The sequence below is a fragment of the Aythya fuligula genome, chromosome 17 (genome assembly GCF_009819795.1).
Source record: "Aythya fuligula isolate bAytFul2 chromosome 17, bAytFul2.pri, whole genome shotgun sequence".
In the NCBI taxonomy this organism is placed as follows: Eukaryota; Metazoa; Chordata; class Aves; order Anseriformes; family Anatidae; genus Aythya; species Aythya fuligula.
In genome coordinates this window covers 6,253,011-6,273,300 of record NC_045575.1, presented here as the reverse complement: position 1 = coordinate 6,273,300, position 20,290 = coordinate 6,253,011, and the positions used below count along the sequence as shown (strand labels likewise).

The 20,290-nt window shown below is 36.6% G+C and overlaps 1 protein-coding gene across 1 annotated transcript in view; it reads right to left on the bottom strand.

Moving 5' to 3' along the window:
- MED13L (mediator complex subunit 13L) overlaps positions 1-20,290 on the bottom strand; it is a 188,936-nt gene that overhangs the window by 69,781 nt on the left and 98,865 nt on the right. The window lies entirely within an intron of this gene.

Below are 20,290 nucleotides of genomic sequence, written 5' to 3'. Positions count from 1 at the left end.
AGCTGCACATTTGTATTTTACATAAATATAGCTCCCAACAAGTATCTGCTCAGAGGAAGAAACATTTCAATGATAAAAATGTAAATATATATTCGCAAATGTATTTCATATTCATACATGACAATTATTTTTGTCACACAAGCAGTCAGTTTCAAAATGAGACCCCGGTATGGAGAATTCTGGCTAATTCTGCTGCTGCTTCCTGCCAGCAGCAGTGCCGCGGGAGCTGGAGGGGTTGGCAGCTCTGCAGCGGCTTCCAACTGCCAAGCGAATGTGGTGCAGGCCCTTCTGCGAGAGGTTTCATGGATAAGGAGGGAGCATCATGCTCTTCTTACTTCAGACCTGGTGGAAGACTTTGTGTGATTAAGCAGAAGCTGTTTGTTCTGGTACTCCTATTAAAGTCGTAAAAAGAGTTAAGAAATGGATACAGCTTCTCTCATTCAAGATGTTTAGTCAGTTCCGATCCGTTTTACTGATTTCTTCTTGGGGGGGTGGGGGGGGAGAAGAAACAGAAGAACCAAGAGAACAAATGCAATTGCTTATCTTAAGCTGAAAAGAGCATGGAACGCTTCAATATGATTTTCGGGTGTAAAAATATGAGTGGGACACAGCCAACACATCAAAGCATTTGCTGCTATGAAGAGGGAAGATCCAATCATCCCCGCTCCTCACAGACGTAATGATGCTGGCAATGGCCCTACCACAGATGAATCTACATAAGCAAAGCACTACCTTCTGCTAGCATGAATTATTTCTGTTCATAACTGCTTTAAGCCATTTTAATACAAATAATTCTTGTGAATGTAAGCTGTAGTAGGATAGGGCAGATTTGTTGGTTCATGTCTTCACATCCAAAGTAGAGGAAGACTTTCCAGTAGTTGTAGCTGTTCAGTCACTATGGTCAATATTTAGAGGTAGGAATTCTGACATACACAGACCGAAAGAAAAAACGTCTTTATCACAAATTCATATTTAGTGACAACTGGAAACGAGACATCCATACTTATCTATTAAAAACAGTCCATAGAAGTACCCATTTAATTATCATACAGAGTATACGTGAACTGTAAGCATAAGGTCATCTAGGGGAAAAACCAAAACTGTAGCCAGCTGTGAAACACCATGACTTTCTGGGTTTGGGGAAGAGTAGAAGAACTTTTTGCAGTACAAAACTACTGGAGCAAGACGTGTAATGATGGAAATGCCTGGTACTAGGAACACTGGCAGTGACTATAAAAACACCACCTTGTAGCAAGTAACAGCCAGCGTTGTAGCTAACTTCTGATGCCTTGGTAGGAAGTAATGTATAACCCTGTTTGGGTACAGTGTACACACTCCAGTTGTTGCCAAAGAATTAAACCATATGAAACTAATTACAGACTGGATTCCATACTGCTTTATTTTTTTCTTAAGCAAACAATGCCAAGATTCTTAAAGCACCTAAACGTCCCTCATGAGAACTTTGTAGTTAACTATGCTTTTCCTTGCAATTTGTTCTTCCATAACCTAACAAAGACTAATCACAAGTTGTGCAATGCTGATCCAAGCTACCCCGAAAATTTCCATTTCTAAACCTTTCTTCATAAAGCAGAAAGGATTTCAATTTTCCAGCAACCACAGCAATTCAAAAGAGCAGACAAAAAAATCAGTTCAGACAGAGGGCAAATTTTATTACATGCAAAAGTGTGAAAGAAATCTATAACTAAGAAAATTATTTAGAAACAAAACATTGTCTGGTTTTGTAAAAACTACATAGATTTAGTACCAAGGCAAGACACTGCCATCAAATGGCTTTAGCAGGTTCTGTTTTCCTTGTGTTAGGATCAATTCATGAGCTGAGTATGAGAGAAGACTTCCTTCAGGGTTGAAAGGGTAATTTAGTTTCTATGGTCCATTAATTTCTTGGCTTCTTTCCCCAGTCTGCTCATTAGTGTGAAGTGCAGTGATGAGTTTCAGAACATGGAAGTTGAAACTGTATCTACAAAATTCCTTCGCACAATGATTGCAAAACATCTATCAGAATTAATAAAGCTTTGAAATTTCCTGGCCTAGAAGTCATACTGGTGGCCTGCATCAATAACCATATTTACCTTTAAGAACGATTCAAAGTCAGTTAATTGCATTATTCATGGCTTCTCACAGTTATTCATCAGCATTTAAGCCAACAGCCTCCAAACAAACTAGTTCTACTTCTGCTGTATGAGTAACAGATGGAGAAGATACATTACCCTCAATCACAAGGTTAAGCAGATAATTATGAAAAACACGAGCCTTCAATACTATCTGATCCCATTAAATGTTGCACGTGCAATAAGTAACACATAGCTGAGTTGAGGAACAAAGAATTATTTAGGTCACTTGCAGAAACTGGTTGCTCTACGATTCCTTTGTCAGAGCTCTGACTGCAACACTGCTGCAGGAACCATGCATAGCACCGTGGAGGCAAACACAAGCCCCAAGCCCCATGTAAGTTGTAGACTCCTGGAGTTACTGCTCTGCAGTACCAGTAGCTAGGTTTAAACACTAATGTGATTTGATCCTTTTTGTTCCAGAGTACGGGGTAGAAGATGATTACACTTCAATCTGGTATCCTTTTTACAACAGCTGTGTATTACCTTTGTGTTCTGTAACACATAAGAAAGAACTATCCCTTTTTCTCATACAGAATTAAGTGGTCTTGGTCAAAAAATGCCAATAGCATAGAGGCATTAGGGGTGGTCAGAAAAAGATTTAGTAGATTATACTTCCTGCATTCCCACCCTGTATCTCATGGCACGGTCCTTCATTTTTTGTTTTTAAAACAATGATAAAAAACAGTATAAACCTGGGAAAATATTAATTCTTTTGTTAGAGTCCATATTCAATTTCAAAACTTTAAGTAGATTTGCAGCAGAAAATAATCTGAGTTAAAACACACACAGATGTTCAAAAAAAAGTTGAATTCAACCACTTTATGGGATTTGGCTTCACTGAAAACTCCTGACAAGTGAAAAAAAACTTCACTGTAATTCCTGCCATCCAAGATGACTGCAGCAGGACTCCCAGCAAGCCTTAACCCTTGTCAACTCACAGCACTCGGGTGGTTGCACTGCCTGCTATGCCACGCCAGTGGGAAGTTTCTGTTCCCTGCAGCGGAACAGAACTATGACTGTTTTTCTCCTTCGGGCAGGTTTTCTATAACAAGCTCCTCCTGACAGAGGTGAGAAAAAAAAACACAGATATACCTTTCAACAAACATACCTTTCCAGAACCAGGTGTTTGATCACTGAACTAAACCAACCAGCTCCATCTATCGAGTGGTGTTACTTTCCAGCGGTGGCTTCCACACAGAGCAAGCTATTCAAGGCTAGAGAGGGCACTACAAAGTCAGCAGAGAATTCCTAGCCTACTTTGTCTTTTAGTTTTTAGTTTTACACGTATGGGGAAACTATTGCACAGATGATCCCAGCAAGTGTTACGCTACTGCTTGGAGATGGTCAACATACCATCTCTTACGGAGGTCACTACAAGAAGTGCAGGTGTGGTTTTTTATTATTATTTATTCATATATTGATTCAGGTGCTTCTTTTTTTTTTTTTTTTTTTTGTCATTTCAGACTAAGACAGTACGGTGGTTGCTGCATTTTAATTAATTAGCCTTGCAGAATGGGATTTTGACAAATGAAAAAGTAATAGTGTAGTATACCTGCTTTTGAAGATGCCGACATAAAATAGGAACTCTGCATGAGAAGAACTTACTTCATGGCAAAGGAATCAGACCACCTGCATTCCTTTCTTACTTTCTACAACAAATACTCTCCCAATATTAAAATGATCTGGGTGGAACAGCTCAGCTAACATTTTTCTACCATTAGGAAATGTTTTCATAATGCTACTGCTGAAAGGCAATGTTTTATCGGGAAGACATTTGAAATGAGCCTAAAAAAAAACGTTGCAATCTACTATGAAGCCTAGGACAGATCAAGTTGCAAACGAGAAAAATCTAAATATTAAATTATAAATCACCTGGCCACAGCACTCAAAACTAAAATTAGGCTCCTAAAAATATGATTACATTTTTGAAGTGTTTCTTGAAACACAAATTATACTGTGTGCATTTTGCCAACAAAACAATCCAATGAAATAGGGTTTTAATTAGAAAAACAGAAAGAATAACGTGATGATGAGGAAATCAAGATATTTTTAAACACACATACAGGAATACACATCCACACACATGACTGATCTGAAACCATCACTTGTACCAAACCTAAAGGTTCACGTAGAGGGGTGGGGAAGGGAAGCAGATGCCTTTGGTCCTGTGCATAAATACAGGCAAACACACAGTGCTCTTCAGAACCTAATCTCATATTGGAGAAGATTCAAGATTTTGTAGGTTTATGACAAGTATACAATAAATGAATTTTTCACAAAAACATGCGAAATCAAAGTATCTAGCAGAAGATACTGCAGCACGAGTAAACAAATCCTGGTTTTGTGTGTGTTGCTACCTACAGAGGGGTTTTATTAATACATGTTCAGGATAGCTGGACTGCTTTGGAAACGGAAAGTCCAAAACTGATGTGCCAGTCTAGACTTGTCAGTGTACCAGACAATTTTATAGTCCAAACATAGCTAACATATCCTTTAGAAAATAGCCCCCAAACTCGATTTAAAATGGAGATTTCAATTTCACATTCAGATCACAAAGCATCACTGGCAGCTACTCAGCTGGGAAAAGAATCTCTTTGAAGCCGTTCATGAGTTAGGAATGTAGAAATGAAGACTGTATCCTAATTCAGCCAGACAAGGAAGTAAGGACATAACTTTAAACAATCATGTGGTTACAATGGCTTCAGTGGAATGTGATACTTTGAAATTATGTGCAGCTCAAGTGTTTTTTTAAGTAAGAACGTGAAGCAATCAAACTGCAGATGAAGGAGTCATAATACTATTAAAAACAGCATGCATCACACAATATTTTTCACATGTTGTAATGTAACTGAAGTATTAAAGATGCATTTCATTATTTACCCTAGTTCACACACTTTTACCTTCTACAATACAGATGTGTGCCAAGTTCATGCTCACTGTGAGGAATTCCCCCCCCTCAGTTTGTTTTCCCTGACCACTGCTCTCATTAGTTTATTTCGCTTTCTGTTATTAACAAGACAATAAATCAATTGTATACTAAATATTTTATTGGCAAGTAACTAATTTAAAGAAAAATATCTAAGCACTAAGTGTAAAAATATCTAACACTTATCTGGTTAAGTGTTCCTTTATGCTATGATTCTAATATTTTAGGACAGATTTTTTTTAAATTAAGTTACAGGCAGACTAGTGCATTAGGCCTATGGTTGGGGTTTTCCAGCAGTGACATGTGCAAGCATGATTTAATTCCTCAAACACCTTTACATGACTTGGTAAGTAACCCCGGTGGAACTGTTCACATGCAAAATCAAATAATTGTGAAGTGTTTACCACATCTTGATCTTTAAGCGATGCTGTTTGGCTTAGGAATTTTAAATTGATTGCAACTGCTGTTATTTATTTTTTTACAGAAAAAAAATCCATAGAAAAACATTCATAACATTCATATATTCAGCTACAACACAGAAGAGCAGCTGTGTCTAAGCATTTCATTTTTCTTACTAAAAAAATACCTGAAAAATGTTTTCCCTAGGAAAATAGCTACAAGGAATAGTGGCAATAGGTATCTGTCTATGGATGCATAGCAAGTTGTAACGTGTGTGTATATGCTCGAATGGTCCCACAAGCAGTGGCTAGGCATCAGTTTTTGGTCCCATTTCTGCAGTGCATTTTAAACTAATAAACAAGCAAAGCAAAAGTCCAAGGGGTTGCTAAGAAAGCTAATCACATACAGCTGTGTCATCTGTATTAAGGCAGAAGTTTAATTTGATCAGTCCCATTTTCTGGGACATAGAAGGAGCCATCCAGTAGCTAGAAGAGCCATTAGCATAGGAAATCCCTTCTACTTCATGGACAACGCAGATAAAAGCTTCTCACCAAGGGTCAGCTTTGCACAGTCAGCAAAAAGGAAAGTAAAAACAGCTTTCCACTCCCACTTCTCCAGGGAAGGCTGAATATTAGGCTATTAGGTACTCAGATACATTATTTTATAGCTAGCAAAGCCCTTGGGTAATAAAGAATGAGTGCGACTGCCACAGGCAGCTTTACAGGAAATTGTGTGAAACAATGACAGATGCTCCAGAATTGTTTCAAAACAAAGACAGCCATGAAGAGCACTGTATCAGCTGAGGGTTTGGGTTTTGTTTTCTTCTTAGCTCAGACTACATGCTCTAGTACACTGATGGAAACATGCATAAAAATTGCATTTTAAATTAGGCACATATGCGCATACACAACCATATGAATGCAAAGTTAAATGATTCTGCCAATAATTAAAGATGCTAATAAATATTTATTTATATCGCCATCCTCAAGAACAGCAGAAGACCTTTCCTCACGTGACATGAATCGTTTGAGAAGCTGACTATGAAAGAAAGCCAACAGGAGTAAGTGACAGAATTAAAGTCTTTACAGCACTCCCTTTTGGAAAAACACCCAGGTATTTAAAATACTAAACCTCATAAAACCTTGGCTGGATTAATATTCTTCACTCAGTTCTGAACAGGGGACTTACACCACCTACTAACTTTGGAGCAAGGTTTTTTATAAGATTTACAGAATTGCTTTAAGACAGAAGATGATAACACCAGGCAGAATCTTAACCCATTTTTGCCCAACTCCTGCTGAAAGGAACATGAAATAGGAGCCTAAACAAGTCTGAATGCCCTCCAAGTGGCTACCTGTGCATTAAATCACAGAAATGCAATTAACTGCCCCCCCAAACAAGTTTATCAAGGTTTTTAACTACAAGGAAAAAATATCTTACAGACTTAGGACCAGGAAAAAAGAACTGAGTCTTTCGCACAGTTCAGCTGTGATCTGCTTACTGTTGGCAGGATGACGACTTCTTATTTCGCAGTGCCATCTGACTGTTTAATAAATCAGGCTGACCTGCTCTGATCTTCTAGTTGTTCCATGTGTCGAAGCAGCCACATCTTTTTCTCACTTAATATATGTTTACATTTCCAGTGTACTATTTCCTATAAAATGCTTTAATCTGTTTATTTGCTTTAATATGCTACCTATGCAGTACGTAAAAATTAATTTGACTGGCATTTATAGAGACTTTTATAAGCAGTAATAATATTTAAAAGTTTAACAGTAAAATCATGTCAATAAAATTAAGTTCATATTTTCTGAAACAAAGTACTGGAACTTCAGTAAGGTACACATCTGCAAAGAGCACCGACAGGTGAAATTCCTGCAGCACTGCAAACTGTCTAAGCACTTGGCTTCAGTTGTGATTCCAACTGTTTATTAAGATTTAGCGAAAACCCTGCTATTTTAAAAAGAATTTAGTCAAGAGTATTTCTTCAAATGATCAACTTCTTCATTGAAAATGTAATGCTTAATCCTCTAAAACACATCTGAAATGTTTGAACTGTGTAGCAACTGTACCTCAAAACTCTTAATCTGACAAAGTGAAGAAAGCACTACTCATTTAAAGAAATAATGTTTTTAAAAAGGTGATGGAAACCAAGTTTTCTTAGGTTCAACATCCTCAGTTTTGCATCAGGGAAATTGTACACTCAGCTGTATTAGAGAAATCAGCAACAAGATGGGGAGGGAGGGAGCACAACTGCTAGCAGCCGTCTCTGCTGTCAGAAAGAATTCTGAAAGTCTAAGGTAAAGCAACACTACTTTTAAATTTCTGTTGCTGTTGATTGCACCACACCATAAATAGATTCTAAAATAAGTATCAGGGGTTGGTGAAGAGTTTATTGGTCCATCTGTTCTCCAGGAATGTTGGATTTTTTTTCTCTAGTGCTGTATAAATGACAAAGCTGCTGTGTATGAAGCTGTTCTTAAAAACAGATACATAAATCAAGAGTACTTTCACAAAAAAACATGTCACTAAAAGTCAGTCCGGTCTCAAAACAGCGGTTTACAGTTTTCAACTTAAAAAAATCACTGAACTAACACTCTTATTGCCACATCTGTTATGACAACATATTGTGAAAGGGCTGACTAGTTTATTTTCAACTCAAAGTATATAATCTTCACTCACAGAAAACAGTCACTCAACATTTGAAACTTTTTTTTAAATATATATTCTTGTACTAGTCACTTACATCCAAAATACATCTTTAGAGATCATAAATACTACATAAAGGGAAAATGAGAATACAACTGAGATTACCAGCATGTGACACCATTGTGAACATTCACGTTTTTGCAATGAAAAGATGCATTTTAAGAAAGATGAAGTACAACAGAAAATCCTGCTATACTGCACACTTTGATACATATTACAAACATTCACCATACTAGAAAAGATAAATTTAGTCCCATTAATTGTATTATCTCCTGTAAAGAAAAGCAATAGTGATGCATGGGGCGGGAATAATTAAGTCCATTGGCTAGTGGAATTTCAATCAACTGCTTTAAAATATTTAACTCCTTCATTCAGAATAACCTTTTTCTATCCTAAACTCCATCAGTGATACTTCTGTTGATTTTTTTTTTTTTTTTTTATAGTTCCTTTAGTTCTTTCATTTATACAAACACCATAGCTACTTGAGTACCTCTCCTGAGATCACTCAGGTTCCTGTTATTTCCCCACTGTATTGAGACACACTCCTTGACTTAACTTCCCATATAAAAGAAATGTCACAATTATTTGGGCCAAATAATGAGAATTACAAGAATCCCTATAAAATGAGGAAGAGAAAAAATAACATTCTGCTACTGCTAGGATACTGAAAAATGTGAAAAAACAGAACTCAAGGCAAAGAATTACAGAACACCTTCACCAGCATTACTGGCAGGATGAGAAAACTCACAAATGAAATTCATTAGAAAAGCAAAGTAAAGGTGCAGGAGGGGAAAATACAACACACATATTCTTCCTAAGGGATTCTGGTTTGGGGCAAGATATTGCTGGCCAGGAAAGAGCTTACCGGATCTATAGTAAACGTTTTTACAGAGATGCATCAGTTTAAAAATAACAAAAAAATCCTAATCAAACAAAATAAAATACAACAATGCTCAGAATTCAGATATGTATAAAGAACAAACAGAAGATATCATTGCAACAGCCTATAAACCCATGAAAAATAGCAATTGCCCGTTAAACAAGTATTAACAGGTTTATTTCTGAATCTCCTTAACCTGAAGAAATGACAGTAGAAGTAAGAAACGCACGAGGAGTTGATTTAAAAGGTAAGTATAGAATGGTACTCATATGGAATCCATACTTAAGTATGTACATTTAAGTACATAAAAGAGTCTTCATTGTGAAGGCAATAACTAAAGGATTGAGACAAAAAAGGAAATAGTTACATCTTCTACTTAACGCTGGAAGTAGAAGACAAAGCCACACTAGTGTACCGGAACATTAAAATAAAACAAAAAACTTTTTTCATTCATTGCATAGATGAACTATGGTATTAATTACCAACAAATATCTGCACATGCGAAAATTCTGTGTGGGTTCAAACTCAATTAAACAAACTCACATAAGAAAAAATTCACCAACAGTTATTAAACACAAAAAAATGTCAAGCTGTATTGCCAAAATCAGCAGGAAGCTGACCACAAATACAGAAAATCACTGTATTCTTGGCATGACCTTATACTTTTCCCTAAGCTGTTCCACTTCTGACCACTGCTGGAGACAATTTTTACATTAAGGGATTATTCAAGAAGTGTATCTGGGCATATTTAAGAAACTAAAAGCATATAATAGCAGACAGCTCCCTGAAACATCCACAGAGTCTATATTATACTGCCTTTTATCTTACTTGGTTAAATGTCATGCCTGTCTCATGACTGTGCCGAAAGCAGACAAGATCTGAAACACTTCAGGCAACATCTCTGCTCCTTCTTAAATTAAATCTTTTTGTAGGAATTGGGTGGGACAGTAAATAATTCCACTACATCTTCCCGTGCTAGAGAACCATTCTTGAAAACATCAGGTCATAAGTATAGCTATATGTTATAATTGAAGCAAAACTGTGTGTATGCATGCAGGTATGTTTTTACATGATCTGAAGACTAATAAAAAGGTAATTCCATACATTAGACATCCAATTCCATAAATTAGACTGTCAGATCCCTCAGCAAGAAGGAATACATTTTAATGTTCTTCCTTCAGATCTCTATCACCCTCAATGGGCATTCTTTCTAGTCAACAGATGGAAATTATAAAATTAAATGCACTGATACCATCGTACAAAAAATACTTGCAGTTCCTCTACTCATTAACAGTTGGTACCAAGAAGAGATTAAAGAGTTGAGAGCCCTCAAAGTAATTTTTAAAGCTTGGTTTATTTAAAATAAAAGGAAAAGACACCAAACAGACAAAAAATCTTAGGGAATGTCACCAGGAATGCCTGCTCCCCGCCAACAGGGAAGAGGAAATTTTAAAATCAAATGTCACCATGACATTCTGACTGATAAAACAGAAAATCAAGGGAGCACAACTGTTTTCCATGCAAGTTTCAATTTGCACCTAAATATTGTGGTATTATTGGCTTGTCTGTCTAGTTATGTGGAACTTAAAGATGACAATTGTTACAGAATACAGCTTAATTAACAAAACTGCTTCTCAGTTCAAACCTGAACTGGTTCTCAGAAATCCACAGAGAACTTGAACCACGAGCCAAGAAGAAGAGGTGGGGAAGGATGGGGAAGCTGATTTTGCAGGCAGAAAACCTCTTGAAAGCCAGATGCTGAAGAGGTTCACTGAGACATTACTAAATCCAACAATGCATGAGGATGACTGGTTTTCTTACAAATTTCCGAGGATCAAAAGGCATTGTCACATGAGTGATGTGAGATTAGAGTATCTTTTATCTGTAACTCCCTGCGTAGATGAACTCTGACCAAAATACCAACTGAAATAATTTTACACAAGTACAGCTTTAGGATTTAGAGTGCCTTTTCCCTACCTAATGTAAACGCTCTGTAACAGACAGAAGCTATTCCAAAAGTAGTACTTTAAATCCTGAAAAACAGCATCCAAATCCAAGTGTTATAATGACAGAGCTGCAGAGGAACAGTTATAACAAAGTAGTTTGGACCACACGTTACCACAGATGCAAGCCACGACTGGATCCCCTGCTGGAACAGAAGGTGAGGTCAGTAGATGGCAGTATGAAGCATCTTATTGGTAAAGAGATCAGTTTGTCAATACTTGAAGAAACGAGCTCTTTGCTGGCTACCTTTGCCAGCAAAAAGAGATTTTCTCCTTAGTGATTTCTCTTTCTCAGCTTTAGTATCAGGGTGAAGTCCAGTAAGACTAAATGCAGTCTGTATTTAGTATGGGTATTTTTATCAGCACTGATTTTCAGGAAAGAAAAACAAACATAGCATCTGTTGTGACTGACGGTGAAAAAGACGACTGCCTACACTTTAAGTCAGAAGCAAGAATGCCATGCAGGTGGATAAATCCAACCTGAAGTAAAACTCAGCTGGGATTCAAACACAGCAATGAGCTCCACTTTTCTTTTCAGAAAATTTATCCTCCCCTTGCTCATTTACAAAGTTGAGAAATTCTGGACAAGCGTTTGCACTCAGAACATACAAAGTCACTTCTCTGCCAATCTAAGAGCACTTGAAAATTGCCCAGTATTTATGATTGAGAAATGACCTGCTCCATGCATGCTTTCTTCATCTTGCCTCAGACTTAGACCACATCTTACTTGTCTGAAGTTCAGACTGAAGGAACAAGGTGTACAGTACAAACTCCAAACAGGACAGGAAGGTTTTCCTGGTGAAAGGACAGACTAAATTCTCAAGAGGACGGAAAAGGTGACACTCCGCAAGCACTAGTTCATGTACTTCTCCAGTTCATTGTTGAAAGTACAGAAGACTTATTTTGCTTTACTCACTTATCAAGAAAGTTGAAGCTAATAGAGTTCATTAATGCTGATATACTTGAAGATGTATCTTCTCTAATTACTGTACATCAGCAGATGGGTCCTATGCAGTGTTCATTTCAGTCATGAGAAGGATGGCCTACAGCTCACTGGTTCATTATTAAAAGGAAGAATAGAGTTTTATTTATATTACTAGTCCTACACAGAAGAACTACATAGCTTTATTTATATTATTTATGACACAGTGTTCATTCAAGTTCCCTATCCTCTAAACTAGCAGTAAATTAAAACTAAAGACGAGTTATTTTGAATGTGTTTTATTATCTTGAATCTGAAAGCTTAATAAGCCAAAACATTAAAAGGATTCTGAAAAGTGTAATTCAGCTTTCTCTTCTTTAAATAATTTGCTGGAACCATACATAAAAAAAAAAAAAAGGCATTTCCATAAACTTTTTTTTTTTTTTTTTTTTTTTTTGATATAACGTCATTCACAGAATAGACTATTTATATCACATCTCCCAGTGATCTCCTGAACAAGCACCCTGACTGCACAATGTCTGACTGATGGAGCGGTATTGCCCAAAGATGCCACTGTGCAGTATTTTAAAATGCTTGTTTCTACGGACTACAGAGATGTGCAGAACACTGTGCTGGTATACTACCTGCTACAGCTCACATTCAGGAGAGATCCTGGAAGGTATGATCAGGAAATCAGGCTGGGTAAGAAAGACTTCGGGGAAGAAGATGAGAGAGGAGCCTGAAATTGTGATTGCAACCAGTTAAAACAAACAAGCAAAATGTCATGAGTGCCTGGAGATGTGCAGAAAAGATTACCCATGAATTAAAAGGGAAAAAAACATCAAACCCACTGCAGCTGAAATAGCCTACGTCTTCAGAAATTAAAGGTTAGCAGAAAAACATCTAGGTGAACATAAGTCTCAGAAAACACTTTCAGTATAAATAACCTAGATAATCTTGAAAGAACTTGGTTTCCAAAGGGAGTTTAGTTAATTTTAAAGAGGCATAAAAATGTCAGAAGGATAAATGAAAAAGGTATTATTGTTGACTAAAATAATTCAATGGAATTTCTTTATTTGAATTTTCCTCCTGTTTGTGAAGAGACTGAACAATTTTTTGGCTTTAGGCACCAATTTGATTTGGGAACACAAAGAGTATATTTCACTTCTGAATTGGACTCAAAACAAATCCTATACAGTGCCACTGCTTTCCCAGAACTTAAAAGACCACCTGCTGCCTACAAGGATTATAAATCAGTTTAAGCACAAAATACAGCTTGATTTTTCAGAAGTTCAAGAAAGCCGATACCTCGTCTGTTTGTGAAAGATCTTGGAATACAGTAAGCAGAGCTGTAGCTGTAACTACAATTATAGTTGCAACAGAATAAGTATTCAGAACTAAGGCCCTCTAAATATCTACAAAAGCCCTTAAGTCAATTCATTACTGATACAGTAAGTGACAACACTTGTGTTTGGCAGACAGTACAACTGGGAGTCCTGACAAATCTAATTAACAGCACATCAGGGGCACTTAGTTTATCCTTTATATACAGTGCCAATAGCGAGTGTATAATGAGAAAAGAAGCTTACACATTAGTGGGACTTCACTAATTGGTCACCAAGTCCTGATTAAGCCAGGCTTCATATATAATTATTGAAGTTCAAAACAGTTAAGCTACTAAATAATTTCTAAACTAGATAAGTATAAATGACTAATAAGATGACGACAATAGAAATACATAACCATGCTTTCCTTGAATTACTTGCTACTTCTATAGCCCTAGTCCAAAACATGTCAACCCTTTAAATAATTATCTTTTAAAAATTGGCAAGTGTGAAAAATAGTGTTTCAATTACATTAAATAATGTAAACATTTGGAGTACATGTAGGCATTCCAGTAACCTTATATGTGCACATATTTGTATACAAAATAAATGTTGCCTGCAAATAAGTACCAGAAGAGAAAGTTTTGCAAAATGCAGCAATTAGAGATGAGAAGAACATTTTTATATAACTTTGTTTGCATTCATCACACCAGCAAAATGATCTTGTATCTATAAAATTCTAGAGAAAACTGATTTGCATTTTTATCTACCAGTGTATTTCACCATACACCCCAAACTGGTGAAACTGGTGACCTAAACAGTACAATTAGATACCTGTGAAAAAACATACCTCCTGCATATCCTGGTTTTCTCAAAATCCTATACAGAAACAGTAGTTATAAATATATGATGAAAATGCATGGATTCAGAGTATTCCAGAGGAGAAAAAAAAAAATCTAGAGTTTCAGGCACCTCACCAAAATAACATCTGTGAAAGCTCCATGATACTCAGTGACAGCACCTTGAATATTTCAACTGCCTCAAGTACAGAATAGGAAAAAAGGCTATCTTTAGAGGCCAGAGGGTATATTTCCTTCCCAAGGCAGAAAGGGTAAGAATTCTGCTAACATTTCATTTTGAACTGGTAGAGGTCTGTCAGCAGTGCCTTGCTTCCTTGCTGGAAACTCCTCAGAAGCCAAAGTGGAGATTACAAACGTCCTTTTCCAAGGCTCCTGAATGCCAGGATGCCACCCTCTGCCTCACAGCCTCCTGCCTCGCACCAAGCTGCCCATATTTTAGAATTGCTCCATGAATTCAGGGACCCACATCTTATATTGTCTCTGCCAGAGATAGGCAGGCACTCCAAAACTTATAGTGCACTCCAAAACATAGTGCGAATACCACAATAAATTTCATTTGGCAAGCAAGCAACAGTCTCATTTTGAGATAACGCTGCATCCACACAAAGAAGCAACTGCAATAATATAAACCCTGCTATCAAGACAAGGGTAGACTTGCAAAGATGGAATTTCAAACTCACGTCTATCAGCAAAATGTAAAATATCGCAGAACTGAGCAACAAACGGCACACTTATCAACATCCCTTACATTTTATCTTGGCTGCCTGGCTCAGTTCCATACTTTCAGCAAACAACTGTGTAAGACATTCTCCAGCATCATGAATTAGCTGAAGTGGATACAGGCAGCATACGAGAAGCACCGCTTCTATGACATCTTACCAGTGACCCCACGTTGGGAGTCTTTCTATTGTTCCCAGGACTTTATTTTGATTGGCAAGGGTCAATGAATCTGAGGAATCGGTGCCTGAGGTTGTTTTGCCACTGTTTTTTCCTGCTCTTACCCCAGGGGAGGAAGATGAAAAGGTTGGGTCATTATGAAGAAAGTACAGTCCTCAGCAAAGGTTGCTACAGGTACACAGCTCTAGATTCTTGTTTCATTTACTGAAGGCCAGCCATAAAACAATGTAGGTGGCTACATGCCAAAACACACAGCAGTGCAGAGATAATGCAAGCTGGGTAGTGTATTTAATACACTCAATGAAAATTTTACTGTATGCGCTGAGACAGTTCTTACTGCCTTTTTCAAAACATTATTATTTTCGTTATTAAATGAAAAGTATCAGGAGATTGAATAAAGAATACTACTAAATTTATAGCTTATCTAAGAATTACCTTGGTAATAAAACACGTGAAGGCTTACAGTCCAAACCACTTTTTTCCTGCAATGTGCTAGCATCTTCAATCAAGTTTTACATGCAATATTCTTGAAATTTGATACAATCAAAGGTTACCAGTAGCATACATCCACAACAAATAACAGTAATTAGCAATTATTATTTGAATATAGTTTTTCCAAATTATCTTAATTATATCCTTAAGTATCCCTAATTAATTGCTTTACTGTCTATATAAAATATTTATTGTACATATAAATTGTTTGAATAATATACTTGAATATAGTTTAAATATATTAAAATGTTTTAGAACATTATTAATATAAACATATTGATATAAGAGCTTTTGCTTAAGAATGCATGTGAAAACATGTACTTCACATTCTATTTTATATCTTATTCCTTCTGCTAAAATATGAATACAGACTGCATTCCCATGGCTACATTACCCAATATTTCAGAGCAGGTACAAATGAAGTCAGCTTTAGTACACAAGGTTGCAATATAATTAAAAAAAAAAAAAACACACAATATAAGCTTGGCATATGAATTTTGCTGAAACCCTAAGACTGAGAAAAAAAGATTACCACTACTTTTCAGAATTTAAACCTTGGAGGTACAAAAACATTTGTCTGGGAAGTAAGCCTGTTCTCGAACCAAAATAGAAAAGCCTACTTTTTCGAGGGTAGGAACAATTTTTGGAAAATATGCAGTATTTCTTACCACCCAGTAGTTCTATCTCATTAATATGAGAAGTAAGCAATAATCATACCTGATTTAGAATTAAAATCAGGTTGATTTTTATTTTCTTTCCTTGTCTTTTCCTCAGACACAACAGTGTTCATTGGCTACACTGTGAAGATGTATTATTGGAGTACCAGTATCTTCCAGAAATGCATACAATCACATTACTCAAATCTTTTCTTAACACTGTTAAAATACAAATACATAAATAAGATTATAGAATTAAAACAGTTTAAATAGCTTGGTTTTGCCAAATTGAAGAAAGTAAAAAAAAAAAAAACCTCCAGTTTTAATTGAAGCACTGTCATTGCACTGGAGCAGACTATACATGCACAATCAATCAATTACCATTTCTCAGCTGAGGAATTCAAATCCTATTAAAAATCTAACTAGATCAGTTAAACTTGTTTTACCATGCTCTTACTGAATTATGTCATCATTTAATGAATCACCTTGATACCATTTGCCAGAAGACATAATCTGGGCAACGTCATGTGCCAGAACCAAGCCTCCATATCAGATTCAGACAAGGTGCTCCAGCCTTAGACAAGCACCAGTTCCACTGGTTTCCAGTTCCTCCCAGCACAGCACTGCAGTTTTTTCTCCAGGGCTCACTAAAACTGATGTTTTCAGATGAAGATACTGACTGACCGGCATTCCTAGCATGGTGGAAAGAGAAAGCACCTTGCAATGTTATTTGCGAGCAACGCTGAATATCATTGTTGGTATCACTGATACCAATATTTCTTGGATAAGTCCTACGACTACTCCTAGGAAACTGAAGGCATTGAAAACTTTCAGGATCTCAAAGAAGAAGCTGTGCTTAAGGTGGATACAGTCTTCAGGTTTCAATGGCACTCAATAGCACACTGTTTTGATGCTTGCAAAGAGACGAATACAGCTATTGAGCAAAATGGATATGGATGTACTCTGAACTCCATTAAACTGGTACAAGGGACTTAGGATAATGTATTTATGAAGACACTGCCCATGAGCTCCTAATTTAAACAGTTCTATGAGCATTTACACGAGGATGTCAATCAACTGTCTTACGGAACAGTAACAAACCAAAAACCTGCTCTGAAACTGAAATTAAAGAACTATTTTTCATTGCAGCCTAACTGTACTTCCACTCTTCTACCTGCACAGAGGGCAGAATGGCTACCTAAACATCATCGTTTTCAGATTTCTCACCTTTTAAGGAGAAAAACAAATTTGACTTCAAAATACTTCACTGATGGAACTTTTTTCCTCTTAACAATAAGAAAAACTAACAGTCTTCAGAAAAAGGAGTTGACCCATCAGTTACTTAAGCAATTTAAAAATAGCTTAACTTACGTTAAGTTGTTCACACAATTCACTAAAAACTATTTTCTTTCTCAATTTTCTATTACACACCAAGAAAACAGATACTGAAATAACTAGTGAAGATCCTTGCATAAGGTGGTCATAGGATTTTATTTTTTCTTTTTTTTATCAGTAACACATTAAAAATTTTATGGCAGTGTTTTCAGAACCCACAACCCCAATACAGTAATTGGGAAGTGATTGTGAATAGATACTGACGATGAGTTTTCACCACACAGTGCAAAGAGCAATTCCTTGTATCAGACAAATTCTGTAAATTACAAACATTATCTCCTTTAGGAAGTTCTGAAGATAAATAAAGCTTAATATTTTCCAGCAGTCACTTGGAAACATATTTAGACACACGCTGCTGTAGAACAGACAATAAAACATGTAGTATTATTTAGGAAGAGACACATAATATTAAATGATGCTACCAACAAAAAGAGAGCTCAGGAAAGAAAACCCACAAGCACAACACTAAGTTTCCTGTCAAAAGCATCTGGTTCCCACTGTAAACAAAACAATTGCATATGGATCTGTAACTCCCTCTGCTGTTCCCTCGCTTCTGAAAAGAGTGGAAAAACTCATCTTGCCTACTGGTTCTCATGCCTTCTCAGAGGGTCATCTGCTGTTCTTAGACCTCCTTTTCACATCTCAGGACTACGTAGGTCACGGCCACTGCCATGCTCCACTTCATCTTTGATTCCATTCTAAAATCACACAACTCTTCGCCATTCTCCTTTAATGCCATTCACGAAAATCACAAGCCCTGAATGATTACTCCTTGAATGATACTTCTTGAAAACCAGCTGCCTGAGTTCTGCTCTCTCCTTATGCCCCTCTCAAGACTTTTCAAGTATATTTCTGTAATGAAGTTAGGAACTCAGGCTGTTCAAAATCTGAGATGACTACACCTTTGCCACGAGTATAAGAACAAATTACAGAACCATTTGTATTTCTTTGCCTGAATGACATTTGCTCGTTTTTTCCTCCATTCAAGAAGGGGAAAAAATGTTCATTCTATAAACATATATATAAAATATATATATGCTTGTACATATATCTCTTCCCTCTTTCAAGGGCAATACTGCATTCATTTTCAACATAGATTACATGTTCTCAGAAACCAACTTAATTAATGTACATAGGTGTAACTTATTTCTAGTATTTCATATATTAACATAGGTTTAGCTACTGTGTTTTCACATACCACTTTTTTGTGGTCATGAAGGTATTATCCACAGTGCTAGAATACCTAGAGACCTCCAGCTGGCCTCTTCTTCCTGCAACTGCTCTTTATTGTATTATCTACTACAAGCTGCTGCTTAGAACCAAGGTTTCACATATAATTTATATGGAACCAATGTGAATAAGTTAATTTGTGTAAGATCACTTATTGTGCTGTACTGAGACCGAGTATAAGGAAAAAAGCACAAGAGATTAAATAAAGTCAGGAAAAATTACTCCCCAAAGCCTTCTGATATTTGCTGCTACTGTCTGAAATAGACTCTACTGCCAACCTCTGCAGTTTTTACTGCCATCTTTCAGTAAGATTAGCCAACTCCTGTGATACAGATACTGCAGAAAAATCACCAATCTCGAATTAGGCCATAATTATATTGCTAAATAAATGCTCCTAAAAATGTTGTGTATCCATAGGATCTATAGTGACAGTTACTTCATGAAGAAAACAACAATCAGTATCTTCTTCAAATCAGGAGTCTACCCTTCAGCCCTAAAATTCTGTAGAGAAGTCCCTTTATATACAGTAATAATTCAAATATGGTTTATAAGTTCAATGTTAATTCATTTTTTGTACCATGTTCCAGAGAAGATATACTTATGTGCATATTGTACATACATTTACAAACAAATGTAATGATCCCCTACAGATCACCCAGCTTACAAATGATCTGGTATTTCACAGATGTAAATAAGACACAGAACCTGCGAGTTTACAAAATTCTGAAGTAATGATCCCTTCCATGCCAGTGCTGCTGCTGTTTGACAGACAGTCTACTGTATCAGATGCTTCAGTTTTCAGACTGACGCACACCAGGAGTAAATATTAGATTCACAAATGCATTTAATTTGTTTTTATCAACTTCTTTGCAGCCTTAGAGCGAAAAACTTTTGCTGAAAGAAATTGTCTCCCTTTTCCAGGATCTAGTACCAAACCATTTCTGGTGCCACTTTAGGGAACTAATCTTCCAGAAAATTAAACTAGATATTGGTGCGATTAAAAAAAAAAAAAACAGAAAACATGAGGGGGGAGGGGTTACATACAGTCAGGACATATAAAGGCATGGATAAAACCGGATGTTTCAACAGCTTCTTGTCATTAGGACAAAAGGGAAATCACAAAGGTTATAAATACACAGTGTAAGCCTACTAAGGTACGAAGAGCTTAAGTAGTGCAAAAGAGAATTTCACATGCTAAATTAATGCTTTCAGTTTTTAGAAAGACAAATTCATGTTTAATTACCACATTGTATCTTAAGAATAACTTCTGTTTAGATGCATCCAGTTAACACAAATTCTGTGACAGAATGAAGCCAATGGTTTGTAATAGCTCACTGTAACAGCAGACAGTTCTGTTGTAAGATAATACAGTGAGATAAAGAGATGAGAAGCAGACGGTATGGCCTACAGAATGATCTCCACCTGTACCTATAGATGCCCTCAGACACGCTGTGACCAGCTACA